The sequence below is a fragment of the Trichomycterus rosablanca genome, chromosome 9 (genome assembly GCF_030014385.1).
Source record: "Trichomycterus rosablanca isolate fTriRos1 chromosome 9, fTriRos1.hap1, whole genome shotgun sequence".
Classification (NCBI taxonomy): Eukaryota; Metazoa; Chordata; class Actinopteri; order Siluriformes; family Trichomycteridae; genus Trichomycterus; species Trichomycterus rosablanca.
In genome coordinates, this window is record NC_085996.1 from 15,532,836 (window position 1) to 15,558,208 (window position 25,373).

General features: G+C 40.4%; 1 long non-coding RNA gene across 1 annotated transcript in view; it reads right to left on the reverse strand.

Moving 5' to 3' along the window:
* Positions 1–15,570: 15,570 nt before the first annotated feature.
* LOC134320537 (uncharacterized) overlaps positions 15,571–25,373 on the reverse strand; it is a 54,066-nt gene continuing 44,263 nt past the window's right edge. The window contains exon 2 of the long non-coding RNA XR_010013702.1: positions 15,571–16,277. This is a non-coding gene — a long non-coding RNA (uncharacterized LOC134320537). The remainder of the gene's footprint in view (positions 16,278–25,373) is intronic.

Sequence of the window (25,373 nt, forward strand, 5' to 3'; positions counted from 1 at the left end):
GTTGGCAATGACAGAGGTCAAACGTTTCCTGTAAGTCTTCACCAGGTTTGCACACACTGTAGCTGGTATTTTGGCCCATTCCTCCATGCAGATCTCCTCTAGAACAGTGATGTTTTGGGGCTGTCGCTGGGCAACACGGACTCCACAAATTTTCTATGGGGTTGAGGTCTGGAGGTCCACTCCAGGACCTTGAAATGCTTTTTACGGAGCCACTCCTTCGTTGCCCGAGCGGTGTGTTTGGGATCATTGTCATGCTGGAAGACCCAGCCACGTTCCATCTTCAATGCTCTCACTGATGGAAGGAGGTTTTGGCTTAAAATCTCACGATACATGGCCCCGTTCATTCTTCCCTTAACACGGATCAGTCGTCCTGTCCCCTTTGCAGAAAAACAGCCCCAAAGCATGATGTTTTCACCCCCATGCTTCACAGTAGGTATGGTGTTCTTGGGTTCTTCTTCTCCATTTGCTGAAATGTAGCCCAAACCTGCAAGGAACCTCAACCATGCTTTAATGTTGCCTACAGACACTCTATTGTACAGCTCTCCAGCCCTTCGGTGAACAAACTGCCTTCTGTTACAGCCAAATATTTAAAATTTTAACTTATCACTGCAGAGCACCTGCTGTCATTTTACTGCACCCCAGTTTTCATACATAGTTGAGTCGCTTGGTATGGCTTTTTGGCCTCATTTCTTTTACTTCTGGCCAGATTTTTCCAGACATTCACAGACTTTCTCCGAAGCCACTCCTTTGTTCTATTGGTTGTGTGCTTTGGGTCGTTGTCATGTTGGAAGGTAAACCTTCGCCCCAGTCTGAGGTCCAGAGCGATCTGGAGCAGGTTTTCTTCAAGGATCTCGATCTCTTAGCTGCATTCACCTTTCTATCAGGACTAGTCACCCCGGTCCTGCTGCTGAAAAACATCCCCACATCATGATGCTGCCACAGCCATGCTTCACTGTAGGGATGGCATTAGCCAGGTGATGAGCGGTGCCTGGTTTCCTCCAAACGTGACGCTTGGTATTCAGGCCAAAAAGTTCAATTTTGGTTTTATCAGACCAGAGAATCTTGTTTCTCATGGTTTGAGAGTCCTCTAGGTGCTGTCATGTGCCTTTTACTAAGGAGTGGCTTCTGTCTGCCCACTCTACCATAAAGGCGTGATTTGTGGAGTATATTTGGTTAATCATAGACCTGACAAGAATCCTGACTTTGTGCAAGTGTAAGAATTGGTGTTGTTTTGAAGGGTGGTAACACCAAATATTTATTTGATTTAGATTTTCTCAGTGTGCATTATGTTAATTGACAAATATACATATACTAGAATTAAAAAGGTTGATAAGAGCCTAATAATACTCATAAATTTTAAGTGCCCTGTCTCTCTGCAAGCGAGATAGGTGTAAAGTTCATCTATCAAATGCCTCATTGTGGGGAAAACATGCTGAGTGGTGCCACAAGAGGGCTACATTCTTTTACAAACAAAATATGTCTTCTGTTTTTACAGAGTTTATACAATCTACACTGATGAGCCAAATAATAAGGACCACCCACTTAAAATGCTGCACACGAAGACATGTGCATGACCCATGAAGACATGGACTCTGAAAGAGTCCTGTGGTATCTGGTACCAAGGAATTACCAAGAAGTCCTTTAACTTCTGTTCATCCACTGCAATTTGAGACACAGTAGCCCTTCTGTTGGTCCATACCAGATGCCAATAGTCTTCATGTTCTTCATCAGTTTGTCAGCGGTTTGTGGCTTCTCCCTCCTTGGACCACTTGGTGTGTACTCAACACACTCAGCTGCCTGTGAGCACCACTTGTTGTTTCGAAGATATTTTAACCTAGTCATTTGGCCATAATCATATGTGCCTTATCAAAATCACTCAGGTCTTTATTCAGCCCATTTCTGCTAAATTCAACCCGTGTATTACCAGTAGTGGATAAAGTACTTGAAAGCCATGCGAAATACAGATATCTTACCAGAAAATTACTTTGATAGAAATTAAAGTAACCTTTTAGAATATTATGCTGTAAATAAAAATGCAAGCGGTCAGAATTTAAAGCATGTTCTTTTAAGGCTGTAAACCACCTTAGCAATGGAGCCTACCTTACACCTACAGAAAAACGAGGTCACAACATAAGAATAAAAAATAAAATAAAAAAACATTTACATTTTCTGCGTTTAGAAGCCGCTTTTATCCAGAGCGACTTACGGAAGTGCTTCCATAGTAAACATTACCTTACTCTAGTTTAAGTAGACAACAGTCCAAGAATACAAATCTGCTGAAACACTGTTTTTGTTTTAATAAATAAATAAGAGCATTAGTAAGTACATGTCAGCTTAAGTGCTTAGTAAAGAGGTGGGTTTTTAATCGTCTTTCAAAGACATTGAGAGATTCAGATGTTTGGACTAACAATGGAAGCTCGTTCCACCACTTGGGTGATAGTACATAGAAGAGCCTTGATGCGTGTCTTTCTCGAGTTCTAGGTAGAGGATCAAGTTGAGCGAGACTAGTGGCTCCCCCCGAGCATGGTACAGAGCGGGTTTTATTAGACCTCTAAGGTAGCTTGGAACTGGTCAATTTTTGGATTTGTAGGCGAGCATCATTGTTTTGAACTGAATGCATGCAGCATGTTTAGGTTGGTTTAGAACCAGGAGAGCAGCTGCATTTTGAATGAGCTGCAAGGGTTTAATAGTGGACATAGGAGCACCTGCCAGGAGGGAGTTGCAGTAGTCCAACTGTGAGATTACAAGTGACTGAACAAGAATCTGAGTGACTTCCATAGAGAGAAATGGACGAATCATCTTGATGTTGTAAAGGAGGAACTGGCACGATCTTGTCATGTTGGCTACATAAGGAGAGAAGGCCAGCTGGTTATCCAGGACAATACCATGGTTCCGTATTCCCATTATCAGAGAGATGACAAGGTCCTGGGTTGGAGATTGATCTCCAGGAATAATTAACAGCTCTGTCTTCCTGGGATTAGGGTTTTAGATGATGAACTGACATCCATAGTGAGATATCTCACAGACATGCTGAGATGCAAGCTGAGACTTGTGTGTCTGAAAGAGGAAATGATAGTATGAGCTGAGTATCCTCTGCATAGAGTGGTAAGAGAAGCCATGGGAGGCTATGACCTTACCAAGAGAGTGAGTGTAGATAGAGAATAGAAGCAGGCCAAGTACAGAGCCCTGGGATATATGTAGATCCCCTCCCATGGACTGGTAGGAGTACCCTTCGAGATAGGAGGCCATCCATTGCCATGCCGAACCAGTTACTCCAAGGTTGGAGAGAGTGGACAAGAGAATGCTATGATTTACTGTGTCAAAGGCTTCAGATTCAGAGAGGTGAAAATAAATTTTCTTCCTTACTTCTAAACATGATTCGTGCTAAATCATGATTACAATCACCTGTTGAACAGCCTTAAATTGCCCCCGTCCCAACTTTTTTTGGGATCGGTCGTAGGCCTAAAATGCATGAATATGTGTATTAACAGCTGAAATGAAGTTGACCAGAAAAAAACATGTGGGGGTCCTGACCACTGAAGAATATAAAAACTCCAGAACACTAGAAAAGTACATTGCTACTACAAATTAGCACACCCAACTAAAGTACATAAGTATAATGAAATATATAGATGTATAGCCAAAAGTAAGTGGAATTGTGATATTAGATGTATAAAATCAATTAAATGCTTCAAAATTCTTAGTAACAATTTGGGCAAGGCTTTATCCTGTTTCAGCATGACTGTGACCCTGTGCACAATGTGAGCACCAAGACATGGTTTGAAGAGTATGGTATTTAGAAATTACAGTGCCCGGCACAGAACCCTGTCCTCAACCCCATTGAACATCTATGGGTTAAATTGGAACGTCTATTTATCCAACATTACTGCCTGACCTGACAAATGCTGTTTGATTGAATGACCAGAAATTCTCACATACACATTTTATAAGTAACAAAATGTACATTTTACATTTTTTGGCATTTAGTGGATGCTTTTATCCAAAGCAACTTACAGTTGTGACAGTATACAGTCTAAGCAATTGAGGGTTAAAAGCCTTGCTCAAGGGCCCAACAGCGTCAACCTGGCAGACATGTGGCTTGAACCGGCAAACTTCTGATTACTAATCCAGTACCTAAGCCACTAAGCTACGACTGCCCAAAATAGTAGTGCTAGAGACATTGCGAATCTGTCACAGAAATCCCCTGCTTGCATCGTATCGAGTTCCAACAGTAGCCCATATCCAATCAATTTATCCAAATATGAATCTCATTTAAGTAGTTAGGGCTGAGTGCTGCCACAAGAGGGGGACATTTACTCATAAAAATGTTTGTCTATAGCCACTACCCCCTTTACACTATTTACACAGCACATGTACATATCACGTTTTCAACACATTTCAGTCAGTTAAATAGTCTACCCTGATATTTATTGTAATCATCCACATATACTAAAAGTATGTCCAAAGTATGTTGACACTTCTCCTAATTATTGCATAACTGGCAACTATATGAATACCCATGGTCCACTGGAATGGTATGTCCAAAAAGCTCATTGGTGAGTAATTGTAAGCAACAATATTGCTTCATGCCAGCAAAGTGACATGAGAGGAACTGTGGTATTGTATGATGAAATTGGGAGTGGCAGAGAAGTATGTGAGAGTGGTGCAAGATATTCATGAAGACAGTGTGACAGCTGTGAGATGTGCAGTAGGAATGACAGACGGGTTTAGAGTGGAGGTGAGACTGCATCAAGGATCAGCTTTAAGTCCTTTCCTGTTTGCAATAATCATGGGCAGGCTGACAGATGAGATTAGGCAGGAGTCTCCATGGACTATGATGTTTGCAGATGACTTGAGATTTGTAGCGACAGTAGACAGCATGATGAGAGAGATTGAGGTATGCATTGGAGAGAAGGGGAAAGAAAGTTAGCAGGAGTAAAACAGAGTACATGTGCATGAATGAGTGGAAGGGCAGTGGAAAGGTACAGTTGCAAGGAGGTGCTTAAAGTGGATGAGTTTAAATAATCAGGGTTGAGTGTACAAAGTAATGGAGTGTCAAAGAGAGAGAGAAAGAGGTGGAAAGAGAGTTCAGGTAGAGCGAAATGGTTGGCGTAGATAGACAGGAATGATTTGCTGTAGAAGGGTATCTGCCAGAGTAAAAGGGAACGTTTAGTTGTATGGCTTGGATGCGCTGGCACTGACAAAAAGACGAAGAGATGAAGATACTGCAAATCTCACTGGAAGAGACAAGGATGGACAAAATTAGGAAAAAGTTTATCAGAAGGACAGTGCAGGTACGATAATTTGGAGACACAGGCAAGATTGAGATTGATTTGGTCATGTGCAGAGGAGGAATGAGAGTTATATTGGGAGAAGGGTGCTGAGGATGGAGCTGTTAGGCACAAGGAGAAGAAGAAGGCCAAATGGGAGGTTTATGAATGTGATGAGGGAAGACATGCAGCTGGTTGGGGTGACAGATGTTCAGGACAGGGCTAGATGGAGATAAATGATTTGTTCTAACGACTCCTAAACAGATAAAAGAAGAAGAAGAATGCTTTTTTCTTAACCACTTTAACCTGTTCAGGGTGGTGCTGGGTATGGTGCCAGCCTGAAACACTGAGTACAAAAAAGAAATACAGAAATACTGCAGTCAAAAGGCATCACTTATTTACCCATTCATTATTACCCATTCATTATTTCATCATTATATATTATAGGCCTGCCTGCAGCCATGATCTTTTTTGGAATGTGTTGCAGGCCTGACATTATGGGTGTTTATTAACAAATAAAATGAAGTTACTAAAATGACAAGTTATGGCTTGAGGAAGAACCATTGGTCTGTGATTAAGTTGCAGGACATTTGTGGAGCGAGTAGCTGACATGCCATGCGTGATTGCAGTTTTAATTATTGCTCTTGCCTCCTTTGTCCTTGTCACGCATCCCTCTGGCTCAGTACTGAGCCTAGCCCTTGGGGACTCCATTTCCCAGAGTACCTTGGGTGATCACATGATCTAAAGCATGCAGCCGGTAACCTATCCCAGATCAACCTCACCCGATTACTGATTGTTGGCATCTGTTTCTAGTCTATTTAAACTGTTTGCTTTGTTCAGTTTATTGTGAAGTATCGTATCTGATTTACAGTGCTGTTAGAGCTCTCTTAGGACATCACTGGCCACAATTAACCAATCTAAAAGCTCGTACATGAGAGACAAGCTGATAGCAACACAACATCTCAGGTCACAAAACACTTTTATTATGATGGATCTTCAAAAAGTTTCTGCACTTTTATATTTCGTAAGAAACTGTGAGAGACTCAGAGACTGAGAGAGAGCTTATAGTCCAGATTTAGCGCAATCTGACTCAAAGCTTTAAGGGGAAGAAGATTTTCATGTGATGATGATGTGAAAGCAGCAGTGAATCAGTGGCTACACGCTCAACCAAAAACATTTTTTGCTGATAGCATTAAAAAGTTGGTACAACGCTTGAAAAAATGCATCAGAAAGTGACTACGTATTAAAGTGATGTCATTTGTTTTTGAAATTCTTAATAAATAGAGTTTTAAAAAGTGCGGAAACCTTTTGAAGAACCCTCGTATTATGAATCCCAAGTTCTGCTTCTTTGTCAAGTTAAATCAAGTCAAATTTATTTGTATAGCGCTGTTTACAATAGACTTTGTCTCAAAGCAACTTTACAGAATCCAGGACCAACAGACCAAAACCCCTGTTAAGGAAGTCAGGGGTGACAGTGGCAATGAAAACCAGACTCAGGGACCAATCCTTTTTGATTGGTGGCCTGGAGAATAATTTAAATGAATTAGACTTAGACAAATTACACGTACACAAAAACAATTTAGACTAAAAGTTATAATTAGCTAAAATAATTGGAGTTGGAATTGGAATTTAAAAAATGAATTGGAGTTCTTATTCAGTTCAGTCTGTGATAAAGTCTGTAGTGGGTTCTGGACATTGTCTAAGGTAGAAACCAGTACAACCCTTAGGCCAACACATGAATTGGCTACTGGGTGACAGACACAACAAAGAATGGAAACCACTATAACGCACCAGATCCCAGACTACCAGGTCCAAAGCTGAGGTCACATTTCAAAAGCCTGTGTTTGTTGGTATCAATGGCACTCTTTGTATTTGTTGCACAGTTGGATAAATGGAAGTTGTCAGGCTATGCGATTACTTAATTTGTTGAAAGAGACAGTAAACAAGCCAGATTTTGCTGCTAATTTCATTATTACTGGAAGTTGCTATCATCAAGTTTTGATTTGTCACTCTATAGAACTGTGTCCGTGTGCCCTCGGTTGTTAGGTGATCTTATGGTTATGTGGTTGTGTTATGTTATTAGAGATAACAACAGACTATTAGAGCTAAATAACACACAGCAAATGCATAGTGTTACTCCATGTAGTAATAAACCCCAATATAACCCATAATCAGAAAAAGTTCAGACAGTATGGAAAATGCAAATAATAATAAAAAATTCTTACATTTACTTTGACTTTTATTTGATTGCAGACAGGATGAACCTGAGATATTTTTGAGAGTTTTGTCTGGTCAACTTCAAAAACAGTTAAAAAACAGTAAAGCATTTACCACTTTGTAATGTTGCCATTCCTTTTCACCACACTTAAAAGACGTTTTGGCACCAAGGATGCTGAGCAATTTAGTGTTTCAGCTTTTATTTTGTCTTATTCTTCCTGCAAACACGTCTTAAGTTGTGCAACAGTACGGGGTCGTCGTTGTTGCATTTTTTATTTCAAAATTCTCCACACATTCTCTATTGGGGACAGGTCAGGACCGCAGGCAGGTCAGTCCAGTACCCATACCCTCTTCTTCCGCAGCCATGCCTTTGTAATGTGTGCAGCATGTGGTTTTGCATGGTCTTGTTGAAAAATGCATGGACTACCCTGGATAAGATGATGTCTTGAAAGCAGCACATGTTGCTCTAAGATCTCAATGTACTTTTCTGCATTAATGCTGCCATCACAGAAGTGTAAATGACCTTTGCCAAGGGCACTGACACAACCCCATACCATGACAGACCCTGGCTTTTGGACTTGTTGCTGATAACAGTCTGGATGGTTCTCTTCATTTTTGGTCCGGAGCACACAGCGTCCATTTTTTCCAAAAAAAGACCTCAAATGCTGATTCATCTGACCACAATACACATTTCCACTGTGTGATGGTCCATCCTAGATGCCTTCGAGCCCAGAGAAGTCAATGCCGCTTCTGGACATGGTTAACATAAGGCTTCTTTTGCCGCTCAGGTGGCGCAGCGGTAAAAGACACACGCTGCAACCAGAGCTGGATTTCGAAGGAGCGTCGTTTCGAATCCAGCTCTGCCTTCACGGTCGAGGCTGGGCGGCTATGGACAACGATTGACCTGTTGTCCGGGTGGGGGGCGGGACTTGAGACCGTAGGGGATGCTCTCTCAGGAATGGGGCGGTTGCGCCCTCTGCTGGCTGGTTGGTGGCGCCTGTATGGAGACTTGAGGGGGTGTGGCGGAGTGTGTGATCCTCCGTGCACAGTACTCTGCCACGCTGCACTCGTCAAGTGTGGGTGATAAGACGGTCGATTGGCTGTGCACGTTTCGGAGGAGGCGTGGAACGGCCTCGTCAGCCCCAATCAGGAGCAGGAATCCGCACTAATGAGAGGATGATAGATGGGACGAAATTTGGCCGTGCTAAATTTATTAAAAAATAAAAAAATAAAAAAATAAATAAAATTAAAAAATTAAAAACATAAGGCTTCTTTTTTGCACAGTAAAGTTTTAAGTGGCATTTGTGCATGTAACTCTGTATTGTAGTGCACGCATTTGTTGACAAACTGGGGATCGTTGGCCATCTTTGCTCATCAAAGACTCAGCCTTTTCTGGATGCTGCCTTTGTACCAAACCATACAATCACCTGTTGACATCACCTGTTTGTAAGCACATTATTATTTTGTTTTTTCACCTCATTACTAGCCCTAAATTTGCCCCCATCCCAACTTTTGCATGTGTTACAGGCCTGAAAAGCAGGAATGGAGGTAAATTAACAAATGAAATGGAGTTAAGCAGACAAAACATGAAATGTCAAAGTAAATGTAAGAAACACTGCATTTTTATTTTATTTGCATTTTCCATACTGTCCCAACTTTTTCTGATTTGGGGTTGTAATAAAATATTAAGGAAAAATATGTCAATGTTCTTCAACAGTCTAGTAAACAGTTAGCGTATAGTATGTTTCATTATGTCATTACTGAGTCACTGCATATAGCAATTTGACAGTCAAATACCCAGCCAAATAAAGCTGCATGCAGAACACAGCTGTGGTAGTAGATCTACTCATCCCTTATTAGTGGACTCCCTGACACAGAAAGCCTGGTGGTGCACAGTAAACTATGTATGGGAAGTATCAGATTTGTCAGTGAAACTACACACATTTACATTTACATTTTCAGCATTTAGCAGATGCTTTTATCCAAAGCGACTTACACAATGAGCAATTGAGGGTTAAGGGCCTTGCTCAGGGACCCAACAGTGGCAACTTGGTGGTGGCGGGGCTTGAACCGGCAACCTTCTGTTTACTAGTCCAGCACCTTAACCACTGAGCTATCACTGGCCCTGATACACAAACCTACTTGCTCAATAAATATAAACACAAATGTACCTCATTAGTAAAGTACCTCATTAATGTAAAGCAGGAGTTAGCAGAAATGGAGACTGGAGAAAGTAGTAGTAGTGATCATTATAAGCAACAACTGTAATAACATAACCAAACATTTCAGAGCAGGGAAACCCAGTGCTTTCTGTGCCTTAATTTAATTAATGAATTAATTCATTTAAATTATTGTATTAAATTGTTGACTTGATTCATTATATTGCCTTGCTATTAGTAGTGGCTAACAGAACTGTGATGACTATGGCTAGCTATGTAGCAGTGCTGATAACATAAACAAAGTTTGCTAAACGTCTTATTGTAGCCATATGAATTTTTATTGGCTGCTGTCAACATGGGGCCAATACTACAGTATTGTGCTCCACATCTCGTTATTAAAAGCCTGTTGAACATGCACACAAGTGTTTTAAACTACTTACTTAAAGTAAACATGAAGGCTATGGGGCATTCCCATGCTCTCATACTAGAAGAAGTATTGCCTACAATTATAGTCAGTAATTGTAGAACTACAAAGTGCTTCTTTATGGTAAATGGAGCTGATAAAATGGACAGTGAGTGTAGAAACAAGGAGGTGGTTTTAATGTTATGGCTGATGGGTGTATATGTGTATGTATATATATATATATATATATATATATACACCGATATAGATGCACATTGTAGTTCTACAAATACTGACTGTAGTCCATCTGTTATTCTGCATGCTTTGTTAGCCCCCTTTCATGCTGTTCTTCAATGGTCAGGGCAAGTATTATTTGGAGGGTGGGTCATTCTCAACACTGCAGTTACAATGACATGGTGGTGGTGTGTTAGTGTGTGTTGTGCTGGTATGAGTGGATAAGACACAGCAATGCTGATGGAGTTTTTAAACACCTCACTGTCACTGCTGGACTGTGAATAATCCAGCAACCAAAAATATATCCAGCCAACAGCGCCCTGTGGGTAGTGTCCTGTAACCACTGATTAAGGTCTAAAAGATGACCAACTCAAACAGCAGCAATAGATGAGCGATCGTCTCTGAACTTTATATCTACAAGGTGGACCAACTAGGTAGGAGTGTCTAATAAAGTGGACAGTATGTGGACAAGGTATTTTAAAACTCCAGCAGCGCTGCTGTGTCTGATCCACTCTAACCAGCACAACACACACTAACACACCACCACCATGTCATTGTCACTGCAGTGCTGAGAATGATCCACCAGCTAAATAATACCTGCTCTGTGGTGGTCCTGTGGGGGTCTTGACCATTGAGGAACAGGGTGATACCGGCTAAAAAAAAGCATGCAGAGAAACAGATGGACTACAGTCAGTAATTGTAGAACTACAAAGTGCTTCTATATGGTAAGTGGAGCTGATAAAATGGACAGTGAGTGTAGAAAGTTGTCAGTCCAGTACACAGTCAACATGTACCACCCTGACCGAGATGAACCACAAATCCAGCACTGACCTCAGTGCGTGAACATGGATTCACTGGCAGGAGACATGGTGCAATGATGAGATCAGCTTTTTCACATGCAGATGTGAGCAAATAGTTAGCTCTTGCCCATTTCTTATTTATGTGTGAATCTTCCATTTAAAAACAGTGTGGCCAAAAGTATATGGACATCTAACCATGAGGTTGTAAAACCTCCTATTCCAAACAACATGTGCATAAGCATGAAGTTTTGAAGTGTGTCTGTGTGAATATTTGTCTATTCAGTCAAAAGAGCATTTTAGGTCAAGCACTAACGTTGGAGAAAATGCACAGACTTACAACTAGCATTCCAATTTATCCCAAAGTTATTAAATTGGCTAAAAGTCTAGCCTCTGTGAAAGCCACTGAAGTTCTTCTACATCACACTACAGCACAGTGTTATATGGACTTGACTTTGTGTTAGGGATGTCTCGATCATGTTTTTTTGTTTCTAGATATTGTCTAGATAAGAACTAGATAATACTGTTCACACAGTGCACACTTCAAGTACATTACAGTTATTCAAATTAATCCAATGTATATGTTTAACAACTGAATAGCTCTGCAGTGCTGTAGGAAAAAAAATGCCTGCATCCAAGCTATTGCTTAATGTTCTTTTATTTTTACAAAATAAAAGTAAACAAACTTAGTGCAGCATTGTAGTAGTAAAACTAGAACACTCAAAATGTTTTGATGGATGTTTCTACACAAAGTGAGTGTGTTTTGACCCCTTGGGGCTTCCATAGTGCATGGAATAGCGTGCTGGCCAACGCGATGACTCTAGCTGTCCGCTATTCGGTACAGTAACAGAAGAAGTTAATAAAGTGTTATGCTCCCGACAATTTGTGAATATACCGTGTATTTATTTCTTTATTAAGCAAGTGCATCACTACGTTGTTTTGTAAACCGGTGTGATCCTTGACTCACACACCATATAAATAGTAAAATTCTACAGTAATGAACGCAGCTCTGCTACTACCGCCTCGTGAAACGCTCGCATTGCAGACATTACACCGCTGTTGGACTTGTTTCACTTTCCAATTTAAAGTATTTCCACACAGCGGACATGCTGACGTAAAACAAAGGATCAGGCTTAGGATCGGCCTTAGTAAAGCCGATACCGATCAGTTAAAAAATGCCTTGATCGGCCCCGATTCCGATCTTTGAGATCGGATCGGGACATCCCTACTTTGTGTATAGGGGCATATTTATAAAAAGAATGCACATACTTATACACTGTTCAAGTATCTCGGACCAAAATGCCTAAATAATATATTTTACATTAACTGTAGGAAAATCCAGGCACAAACAGACTTTGTAATCCTTGTACAGTAGACCCTTAAGTTACGAACCTCTTACCATACGAACATTTCGGGTTACGAACAATCTTTTTTAACTTAACGTATGAACAAATTTCAGATGACTCCGATTGTCTCTCTTTATATATATAAATATACAGTGAGTGAACATTCAGACACCGGACAGTGTTTTTTCAGTGTTTTCTTTAGATTTTGTAAAATTCTATATTAAAATGGACTCAAAGAATGTGCAGAGAAAGCCTAGTGTTGAGAAAATGAAAAAATCTACAAATTCCTATTTGTTGTTGTATAATTACTCCTGCCAGTAGCTGTCACTGTGTATCAGACAGAGGGGACAGTGAGTGAGAGAGAAGAAATTCGTAAAGTATTCTTTCTTTCGTGCAGTTACACCTACAAAATACAACACTATTGAAATACAGAAGGAGATAATAGAGAAATATGAGAGCTATTGTTGTTTCCGGTAGATACATTTTATATAAAAAGAAGAAAATTTAGTATGGTGTATGGTACAGCACACGTACTGTACTGAAATGTGATGTGTGTTTTATTAACAGTACTACTGTGTATTGTTGTTTATTATTGTTTATTACAATATTATCTATTCTATAATTTAAGATTTAAGGGAAAATACACTTGTATTTATAACACAAAAGACCATTTAAGACATTAGAAAGGTTAGATGGGGGGGAGGGTTGGGAGGTTTACGTCAGGATTTTTTTAAAGGATTTTTGCTATTTAGTCAAAAGAACATTTTTTTGGTGGCTCGGTGGCTAGCCCTGTCGCCTCACAGCAAGAAGGTCCTGGGTTCGATCCCCAGAGGGGATGGTCTGGGTCCTTTCTGTGCAGAGTTTGCACGTTCTCCCTGTGTCTGCATGGGTTTCCTCCAGGAGCTCCGGTTTCCTCCCACAGTCCAAAAACATGCAGTCAGGTTAATTAGAGACACCTATAGGTGAGTGTGTGTGTAAATGTGTCTGCCCTGTGATGGACCGGCGCCCCGTCCAGGGTGTTACTGTGTGCCCTGCGCCCATTGAAAAGCTGGGATAGGCTCCAGCACCCCCCTGCGACCCTATTGGATAAGCAGTTAAGAAAGTGAGTGAGTAAATGAACATTTGTTTGGTCATGTACTCATGTTTAAGTAGAACTGTAGACCACTGGAGTTCCTTCACCAATCATTAAACAATTTCCTTATAGACTTCACTTTGTGCCACATTTTGTTAATTCATATTAATTGGTTATATTTGATTTTAGATTTAGATTGATTTTTTACACATGGACGTGGTTAAAACACCTGAAATCAATCATTTTAATAGGTGACCATATTTGACCATAGTAGAAAAAAGAACCCCTGTTTATGTTTAATGTAAAGATAATGTGTAGCATTTTATGTCATTTGTAGCGTCTGAATTTTTTCCCCATCTATGCCTTAAAAATATGTTTGTTAATGTTTATAAATGAATACTTTTTTGTTAATGCATACAAAGTGGATTTGAAGGAGATGTAAAGTGGATGTAAAGGAACTGTACTGGAATCCCTTTCTAAACAGTAAATAATAAATTACATTTAACTGGTTTAACTGCAATTCTTGTTTTAAACTTCGTATATCAGTGGTCTGTTGCTTTAGTGGGAAAGGAAGTTCAGGTAAGCACCTCTGCAATCCAGAGGGAGTGTCAGGTTTAGGTAACATGATAAGTCAACTGACCAACACAATACAGATGACTTCCCACTACCCCCTAAGGGAGTATCCATTTCAGCTAGAACAGTCACTACCCAGTGCTTTTAGCATTTTCTATTTTGGATAAATAAAGAAAAGCTATTGCAGATTTCACAAAAGAGGTGCAGAAGCTTGTTAGCAGAAATCACTTCAGAGGTTTTTAAAGCAGAAAGATCTTCCAGCAAGGACTGGGGTTGGGGGTTGAATAGTAGTGCATTTGTATATTTGTCAGTGGTTGTTATTTTAACTTAAATGATCAATCAATTGAAATTGATTGTATATATTAATTACAACATAATATACTGTACACTGATCAGCCATAACATTAAAACCACCTCCTTGTTTCTACAGTACACTCACTGTCTATTTTATCAGCTCCACTTACCATATTGGAGCACTTTGTAATTACTGACTGTAGTCCATCTGTTTCTCTACATACTTTTTTTAGCCTGCTTTTACTCTGTTCTTCAATGGTCAGGTGGTGGATCATTCTCAGCACTGTAGTGACAATGACATGGTGGTGGTGTGTTAGTGTGTGTTGTGCTGGTATGAGTGGATCAGACACAGCAGCGCTGCTGGAGTTTTTAAATACCGTGTCCATTCACTGTCCACTCTATTAGACACTCCTAGCTAGTTGGTCCACCTTGTAGATGATAAGTCAGAGACGATCGCTCATCTATTGCTGCTGTTTGAGTCAGTAATTATAAAACTACAAAGTGCTTCTATACGGTAAGTGGAGCTGTGTGTAGAAACAAGGAGGTGGTTTTAATGTTATGGCTGATCGGTGTACTTTCTCTGTTTACTGAGACTTCAAATCACCATAATTCGATTTAAGGTGTGAGGTCATTTGTTGATTTCCCTGAAATGACTCTTAATGTTGATTTAACTTTGTAAATGTAAAAATTTTTTTACATTTCAAAACACAAACACATTTAAAAAGTTGGGACTGGGCAAAATAAGAATTAAAAGGTTATGATGGGGATAAAAGGAGCCTCCACGAAGGCTAAATCTTTGCAAGCAGGGTTGCGTTGTGGCTCATCACTTTGTGCAAAACTTCTTGAGAGACTGGCATTGTCATTTTTAAAACAAAAACATTTCTCTATGCATAAGTGCAAATAGTTTTTTACCATCTACCATACATAATATTGTAGATTTATGCAATAATTTACAGGAGTCATGGCAAATGTGAGATGAGCCCTATGTCCCTCTTCTTTGGTTTAGAAGTGATTTACCTTTTGCACCTCCCCCACAGATACCATTCCTGCCTAATCTCTTGTTCGTATCTCATCTTAAATGGTAAGTGTGTGATGGCCTGTGATAGACTGGAGCCTGATCCAGACAAAGTTGCCACCCAGTGTGCCCAGTGCCCCTTTTTTTATTAGGCTCTAGACTACCTATATAATCAGGCAATTAACAGCTGTTTTACTGAAAAAGCAATTTAATACAATATCTAGTGCCTAAAAGAGCTAAATACTATAATATAAAATATATTTTTAAAGATTTGGGCAGCACAGTGAAGCAGACCTGCGGACCTTTTTTCTGTGGCTAAATAATAAATACATTTTCACCCCCCAGTTTCTGATTGTGAATCTGCTGCCGCTTGCACAATCCTTGATCTGACCAAGTCGAATCACCACACGGTCCCTGTGGCATGTGCCTCATCTGGGGACGCTTCTTATCACCAGCCACTGTTGGACTCCAACACAGAGGCGTATCACATATGTCACTCACTGGGAGCAAACCGGTGCTTTACAGTAGGTGCAGTAAATTTGGGATGAAATGAAACACTTGTTTTCGATGTGGCCAATTAATTAGGGACATCTTCTTCAGAAGCCTATGGTCCACTTTCTCAGATCTGCACAGAGCTCCTCAGACTTTCCCATTGTGATGTTTGTTGCTTAGTCTGATAGGTGCAGTTAAAGTAGACCATGCAGCAGTCAGACACAACACATCCTTTTATAAATGATTTAGAGGTGTGCAATCATTTAGTCCCAGAAGAAGAACAGTGGCATAAATCCTCAACTCTGTCCGTTCTGTGTTGTCGAGCTGTATTATTAGCTGGACTTCTCTCATCGCCTCGGTTCTCACCTTCCTCATCACTGCCGCTGTACTCATACTCTGTCTCCTCTGTGAACGACACACAACAAGAGCCAGTCAGTTGAAAGATAAATGCAGAACGAATGCAGATCGTCCACATCATTGACTATACTAAATCAGGAGAAAATGGGAGAAAATGCATAATTAAATAGAAAAAAAAGCACCAGCTGTGACGGTAATGTATGGTGACCATAGTTTTAATATCTTTCACACATAAATATCATACAGATAACAATTCTGTATGCACTTTGTACTGAACATGTCCCTAGTATAACCATCAGGTCCTGAAAAGTCCTCCAAAAAGTCAACAAAGATAGTATATAGTCCCTATTTTTATAATAAACAAGTGTAGGTGTGTGTGTCATCTTGCAACTGATTGCTGCCTACACTTGCACCTATTGCATTTCTACCAATGCCAACAAGGAACAAATTTAAAAAGAAAAATCATTTCACTGACTGCTTTATCTTTATCAGATTCCCAGCAGGTGCAGCACTGCCAGAAAACCCAGAAAAACAGAAACACTCCCTAAAAGTGGTGTCAATCAATTGGATCACAACATACCCTGACAGATAACATTTACATTTTCAGCATTTAGCAGACGCTTTTATCCAAAGCGACTTACACAATGAGCTAAACACGATGAGCAATTGAGGGTTAAGGGCCTTGCTCAGGGACCCAACAGTGGCAACTTGGTGGTGGCGGGGCTTGAACCGGCAACCTTCTGCTTACTAGTCCATACCTTAACCACTGAGCTGACTGCCCTGTAAGATATCAAAATGTTGTTGATATCTTACAGGGGTTTTTAGAGATGTTAATGGTGTTTTCCTTTATAATTCTCACCAATGTTGACCACCTCCACCTTTGCTGCAGGCAATGCCTTGATTTGTGGGTATGTGAGCTAAATGATGAACATTGCCCAAAATAGTAATATATTTGCAGTTTGTGTGTGTGTGTGTGTGTGTGTGTGTGTGTGTTTGTAGGTGTGTGTATCCTAAGGGGATATTAGCCGGTTTCTCACAAGTAAGGGTTTTTCCAGTTTGACAACATTAGAAAAACATTAAAATAAATCTGTTGCATGTATTAAGTATTGCGAACATGTATTTGTCAGAATTCCTGTCAGGATTTCTGTTTTCTTTACTATATTATTTTGGAAGTCCTCCATTCAATATAAGTTCAAAAGTATGTAAAAAACTGTCCATGAGCTTGTTGGACATCCTATTCTAAAATTATAGCAAATACAGCATATGTGCTAGAAGGTTTGGCTTGCAATTAAATGTTTAGCTTGCAGTTCCTATTTATCCTGAAAGTGGTCACTGGGGTCGAGCTCAGGGCTTTGTGCACGTCAGAGATGTTCACAAGTCACAAAATACGAGTCAGGGTTGAGTCACGAGACTTTAGGCTAGAGTCCGAGTTAAGTCACTAGTCTTTAGGCTACAGTCCGAGTCAAGTCACGAGTCAATATAATACACACAAAAGATACATTGGAAATGTAGCGTAGAAATAAACAAATAATATGTAAGTTCAGATAAAAAACAACAACAGATTAGCGACTGTATTTTGCTGTTTTACTTTGTGCCTTTACTTTCCTAGGTACCAGTTAAAAGCTTAAACTGACGTTTTGTTTTCATTGCAAATTACGGCACAGCAGCCAAAATCCCAAACACAGCAAAAAATCCACAATACTGCTTACCTTACCTTGTACACCAGATGCTATTAAATTTATAACTGTGTGTCCCATTAGGAATATAATCTGTTATTTTGTAAATGTGCTTATAATTAAAAACCTCCAAACTTTTCCCGGTTGTGAAGTAAAACACGAACTCGTTAGAAAGCCAATCAAGCGTTTCATTGACAATCATCTGTGTGATGCTGCAAACTAAATACATGCAAATAATTTTTAGTAAGCATTTCTTACTAAAAATTACAATCAGAAGGTCTGATTGGTTAAGAAATCAGTTCTTAAAATCATTAGTGCCAATTCTGTAGGCATGTTCCATTCACTTTATCTATTACTGTAAAGTGCACCATTGTAAGTAGGGAGCAATGCTTCATCACTACGCCGGAAGCTGGCTGTAACATTTGCCCATTGCGTGTGTTGCGAGTTAAGATGGCCGGAGCGTTATTAGAGAGCAGAAAATGACACGATCAGAATTATGTAAGATGACATAATATATCCATATATATATATATATACAGTATATATATACAGTGTATCACGAAAGTGAGTACGCCCCTCACATTTCTGCAGATATTTAAGTATATCTTTTCATGGGACAACACTGACAAAATGACACTTTGACACAATGAAAAGTAGTCTGTGTGCAGCTTATATAACAGTGTAAATTTATTCTTCCCTCAAAATAACTCAATATACAGCCATTAATGTCTAAACCACCGGCAACAAAAGTGAGTACACCCCTTAGTGAAAGTTCCTGAAGTGTCAATATTTTGTGTGGCCACCATTATTTCCCAGAACTGCCTTAACTCTCCTGGGCATGGAGTTTACCAGAGCTTCACAGGTTGCCACTGGAATGCTTTTCCACTCCTCCATGACGACATCACGGAGCTGGCGGATATTCGAGACTTTGCGCTCCTCCACCTTCCGCTTGAGGATGCCCCAAAGATGTTCTATTGGGTTTAGGTCTGGAGACATGCTTGGCCAGTCCATCACCTTTACCCTCAGCCTCTTCAATAAAGCAGTGGTCGTCTTAGAGGTGTGTTTGGGGTCATTATCATGCTGGAACACTGCCCTGTGACCCAGTTTCCGGAGGGAGGGGATCATGCTCTGCTTCAGTATTTCACAGTACATATTGGAGTTAATGTGTCCCTCAATGAAATGTAACTCCCCAACACCTGCTGCACTCATGCAGCCCCAGACCATGGCATTCCCACCACCATGCTTGACTGTAGGCATGACACACTTATCTTTGTACTCCTCACCTGATTGCCGCCACACATGCTTGAGACCATCTGAACCAAACAAATTAATCTTGGTCTCATCAGACCATAGGACATGGTTCCAGTAATCCATGTCCTTTGTTGACATGTCTTCAGCAAACTGTTTGCGGGCTTTCTTGTGTAGAGACTTCAGAAGAGGCTTTCTTCTGGGGTGACAGCCATGCAGACCAATTTGATGTAGTGTGCGGCGTATGGTCTGAGCACTGACAGGCTGACCCCCCACCTTTTCAATCTCTGCAGCAATGCTGACAGCACTCCTGCGCCTATCTTTCAAAGACAGCAGTTGGATGTGACGCTGAGCACGTGCACTCAGTTTCTTTGGACGACCAACGCGAGGTCTGTTCTGAGTGGACCCTGCTCTTTTAAAACGCTGGAGGATCTTGGCCACTGTGCTGCAGCTCAGTTTCAGGGTGTTGGCAATCTTCTTGTAGCCTTGGCCATCTTCATGTAGCGCAACAATTCGTCTTTTAAGATCCTCAGAGAGTTCTTTGCCATGAGGTGCCATGTTGGAACTTTCAGTGACCAGTATGAGAGAGTGTGAGAGCTGTACTACTAAATTGAACACACCTGCTCCCTATGCACACCTGAGACCTAGTAACACTAACAAATCATGATATTTTGCAGGGAAAATGACAAGCAGTGCTCAATTTGGACATTTAGGGGTGTAGTCTCTTAGGGGTGTACTCACTTTTGTTGCCGGTGGTTTAGACATTAATGGCTGTATATTGAGTTATTTTGAGGGAAGAATAAATTTACACTGTTATATAAGCTGCACACAGACTACTTTTCATTGTGTTAAAGTGTCATTTTGTCAGTGTTGTCCCATGAAAAGATATACTTAAATATCTGCAGAAATGTGAGGGGTGTACTCACTTTTGTGATACACTGTATATATATATATATATATATATATATATATATATTAGGGCTGTCAAACGATTAAATTTTTTAATCGCGATTAATCTCAGAATTTCATATAGTTAATCGCGATTAATCGCATTTAATCGCATTTTTTAAAAATCTGTGTAAATGTTATAGAAAACAAGGATTTTTAAGTGAAATGTTACAATTAAAATGGTGAACACATTTTATGCTAAATGTACTTATGTTAAAAACTGCTGGGACAAGAGAAAACTGTAAGGGAGTTTTATTCACTCAAGAGACCCTCGACTTCGTATAAATGTCAGATTGTAGGTTAAAATTTCTCCATCAGCAAACATTGTGAGTGTGTTTTGACCCTTTGGGGCTTCCATAGTGCATGGAATAGCATGCTTGGCTAACAGTATGACTCTAGCTGTTTGCTATTCGGTAACAGAGGAAGTAATAAAGTGTTCTGCTCCCGACAACTTGTGAATATACCGTGTATTTATTTCTTTATTAAGCAAGTGCATCACTACACGCTCGGTTACATTATGTTAACAAACCGCAAATGAAACAAACGGTGGCAAGTCCGACGTTAAAACGTTGGTGCACGGTCAAGTCTCAACATGAACTACGGATGACTCGCAGGGCCAAATAGAATTTGCGTTAACGGCACAAATTTTTTTAATCGCGTTAAATTGAGATTGCGTTAATGCGTTATTATCGCGTTAACTTCGACAGCCCTAATATATATATATATATACTGTATATATATATATATATATATATATAATTGTCACACGTAACTAATGTTGCTGACTTTTGCTGTCCACAAGTTATTTTTTGTGAGTCACGTGTCGAGTCCGAGTAATTTGAAACGAGTCCAAGTCGAGTCTGAAGTCGCTGTGTGCGACTTGGTGCACGTCATTGGAGTTTATTTGCACCTTACTCATTGACCATGTCTTTATGGAACTCACTTTGTGCACATGGGCAAAGTCATGCTAAAACAGAAAAAAGCCTTTTGCCACAAATTTAACAGCATTTTATTAAGACCCTACCAAATTTACAGAAAAATGTGCTTAATTTCACTGACCTAATTTTTATTACACTGATTTTTTTTTTTTGAAGAAAAGTGCAACATTTCATGGAAGTCCTTAAATTACACTCATAAATTAAATGATAGAATCAATAGAAGCTATAATAGACAGCACAGCCTATCTTAAAGGCTTCCTCTCAAAGACCAAAATACTCATCCGTGTTTTACACCCCATCCTCTGCACCCACAGAATAGGAGTTTTCCAAACTAAGGTACCCAAGTAGTGTTTTTAGCTGCTTTAGAATTTGACATCTTGGATTTTTTGTCTAACCGATTGCTAATGTAACCAAGCATCTTTAGAGTTTGCTGAGTTTATGAAGAAAGAAATAAACTGTACATAGACAAACTATCAGCAGCATAATACTTTACTGGCTTGTTTTTTTGAGCACACACTACAGAGAGATGTGGTTATGGTTCCCATAGTGCATCCTGGTGCCATGTGTTCCCCAGGTAAGTGACGCACACGCACCCGGCCAGCCATGTGATATAAAAGAAAACATGATTCATCAGACCAGGCCACCTTCTTCCATTGCTCCGTGGTCGAGTTCCAATGCTTTCCGAAGATCGTCTGCTAAATGACGAAAATGTAAATGTATATGACTCCTCTCAAGATTTCTTCCTTGTAATTTTAAGAGAGTTTTTCTTTGCCACTTTGATCCTTTGCTTGCTCATCAGGATGTGTTGGTTCTGTAATCTCTAAAGTTGCTTTGACACAACGTCTATTGTCAATGGAGTCAATGTCTACAAATACATTTGGCTTGGCCTGACTTAATTGCTATACAGCTATGTAATTGGATTTGATGGTTTTCACCAGAATGCTGTGCAAACCATTATGAACCCTATAGCATGCTTTACAGTCTGCAGCATACATTGTGGTTTAATTGCATTCTTTAACTTAATAAAAAACAGTCCACACATAAGAAATCTGATCAACAGACAATATTGTACTTTTTAGTTGGTCAAAAGTCCAAATTTTGTGTGCCTTACACCAAGTAATGCATCCTCACACACTTTGGATTTTTGTACAACATCTTTTTGAATGGCTGTCCAGCCATGAACTGGCTTGGTGAAGCTAAATAAGGTACAGATTTTGTTAAGACTGGGAAATAGAGGTACTCATTTAATTCTTTGTAGGCATTAAGCAACCGTAAGCTGTGACTTTTTTCCTGTAACAGGGCTGGACACACCTCTCTATTTAAGCCTGAGGCAAATCCACACACTTGCAGTTATGGAAATGGAATCAAACTGCAAATGTTTAATCAAGGTAGAATAATACTGCAGCTAAAAAGACACATGAGTTTTTTATTCCTCTGGAAGCCACACCATCCAAGGTGGGGAGGTAGGAAAGGGACAAGTGCCCATCAACTGCATACAGGTGGAAGGGAGGGGCAAACATACAGTGAAACAGGAAACAGGAAAAAGCTGCTTGTATGGGGCAATAACTCTCCCCAGATTGAAAGTGAGCAGCTCATCCTGTTAGACACTGCTAGGTTCATGTACTGGCATCTCTTACTGTAACCTGTAGAAATAGGACCCTAGTGCAAAAGTTTAATGAAGATAGAATAATATTGTGGCTAATAACCCACATTAAAGAGACACTTATAAATAAAAAATGTGACCAAATTACTCACTCACTCATGCACTTTCCTAACTGCTTATCCAATTAGTATCGCGTGGGGGGTGGGGCGGGGGTCGGTTGCTGGAGCCTATCCCAGCTTTTCAATCGGCACAAGGCACACAATAACACCCTGGATGGGGCGCCAGTCAGACAGTCAGTCAGACAGTCAGACAGTCAGACACACGCACGCACGCACACGGCAATTCAGTGTCTCCAATTAACCTGACTGCATGTTTTTGGACTGTGGGAGGAAACCAAAGCTCCTGGAGGAAACCCATGAAGACACGGGGAGAACATGCACACTCCACACAGAAAGGACCCGGAAAGCCCCACCTGGGGATCGAACCCAGGACCTTCTTGCTGAGAGGCAACAGTGCTACCCACCGAGCCACCGTGCCGCCCATGACCAAATTAATAGAATCAAAATAATAAAAGAAAGACACAAAAACATTGGCAAACCACAACAGAGAAAGTGGATAGAACAGGGATAGCACAGAACTGAGAACTGGATGTCACAAAATTACAGGTTGCTCAGGCTGTCTGCGACATCTAAAGTCTCTGAAAAATGCACATGCAAATCCCCTACCTCACCAACTGGCACTACACGAGCATAGCAGGTATTTATGGGTTGGGGTCTGCTCCAAAACAGGGACATCATGCCGCCTCTGGGACAATCAGCTCTCCCAGGGCAGTTCCATAGTGAGGCCCAAAACATTTCCATAGTGAGGCCCAACTCCAGGGCAAGTTTCCAGAAAGCTGAAGAATGCAGGTATTGCACACCAGCACAATGATTTTAAAGAAACTCAAGTGTAAAAGGGAGAAACTTTTATAGAAATATAGTTACACTGATCAGCCATCACATTAAAACCACCTTCTTGTTTCTACACTCACTGTCCATTTTATCAGCTCAACTTACCATATAGGAGCACTTTGAAGTTCTACAATTACTGACTGTAGTCCATCTGTTTTTCTACAAATATTTTTAGCCTGCATTCACCCTGTTCCTTAATGGTCAGGACCCCCACAGGACCACCACAGAGTAGGTATTATTTAGGTGGTGGATGATTCTCAGCACTGCAGTGACAATGACATGGTGGTGGTGTGTTAGTGTGTGTTGTACTGGTATGAGTGGAGCAGACACAGCAGCGCTGCTGGAGTTTTTAAATACTGTGTCCACTCACTGTCCACTCTATTAGACACTCTAACCTAGTTGGTTCACCTTGTAGATGTAAAGTCAGAGACGATCGCTCATCTATTGCTGCTGTTTGAGTTGTTCATCTAATCTAGACCTTCATCAGAGGTCACAGAACGCTGCCCACAGGGCGCTGTTGGCTGGATATTTTTGGTTGGTGTGACTATTCTCAGTCAAGCAGTGACAGTGAGGTGTTTAAAAACTCCATCAGCGCTGCTGTGTCTGATCCACTCATACCAGCACAACACACACTAACACACCACCACCATGTCAGTGTCAGTGCAGTGCTGAGAACGATCCACCACCTAAATAATACCTACTCTGTAGTGGTCCTGGGAGAGTCCTGACCATTGAAGAACAGCATGAAAGGGGGCTAACAAAGCATGCAGAGAAGTGTTTCTATATGGTAAGTGGAGCTGCTAAAATGGATAGAGTGTAGACACAAGGTGGTTTTAATGTTATGGCTGATCGTGTATATAGGAAAAATTAAATTTATCATGATTTTCAATAAAGAGCAATGCAGGACACAACTCTTAATGTGGGCCAGCTGCCAAACCACTTTCAGCAGCTGCCATATTACAATTACTTTATAATTATTATGCTACATGACTAAGTAGCAGAGCAACCTAAGTGATGACATATATATGTAACTCAAATACGGATTGGGCAAATGGTTTCATCACATGATAGTGGAAAGTACCATTATTTTAGATACTGTATGTGGATGCAGCCGTGCCAACTTTCTAAAATGTACCACACTAATATCAAGCATTATACTTTATTTAGCTTTTTGTAGAGAAAAAAAATTTGCAATGCATTTTGATTTGATTTTTTTATCCATGTGAACTGGGAGTGGTGCCTAGTGGTATGCCTATAGCATGTGTCTTTAGCGTTTTTGTCAGGTTTGGACGTGCTCACGATTGCAAAAACGTGCCTAGAGCCAAATGTCAAAAAACATGGTGAGCAAGAAAATCAAACGCCTCATTCTGTTGACTTTACTCCCTTTCCCTCGTCCTTTATGTTCCCTCTTTCTTGCTCTCTGAGAACGTACGATTCTGTATCAGGATTAATGTGCTCATACGCTCATGGAGAAGAGAAATACTACAACTAGGTGTGTAGAGACACCCATGCATGTTTGTGTGTGTATGTGTGTAATAGTTAACCAGTATCACTGTGGAAAGATATATGAGGCCATAGACCCCTATATGAAACCTCAATTTTTGCCCATGAAGTCCTGAATGATAAACACAGCAGCACTTTTGGCACTAGTGGATTGACGTCTGACAACCCTGGTGTACAGTGAGTCATAAACAAGAATCACTGTACAGTCAGGCTGGAAAGTCTGCACACCCCTTTCACCTTCTCCATGTTTTATTACATTACATATTCATTCTATAATA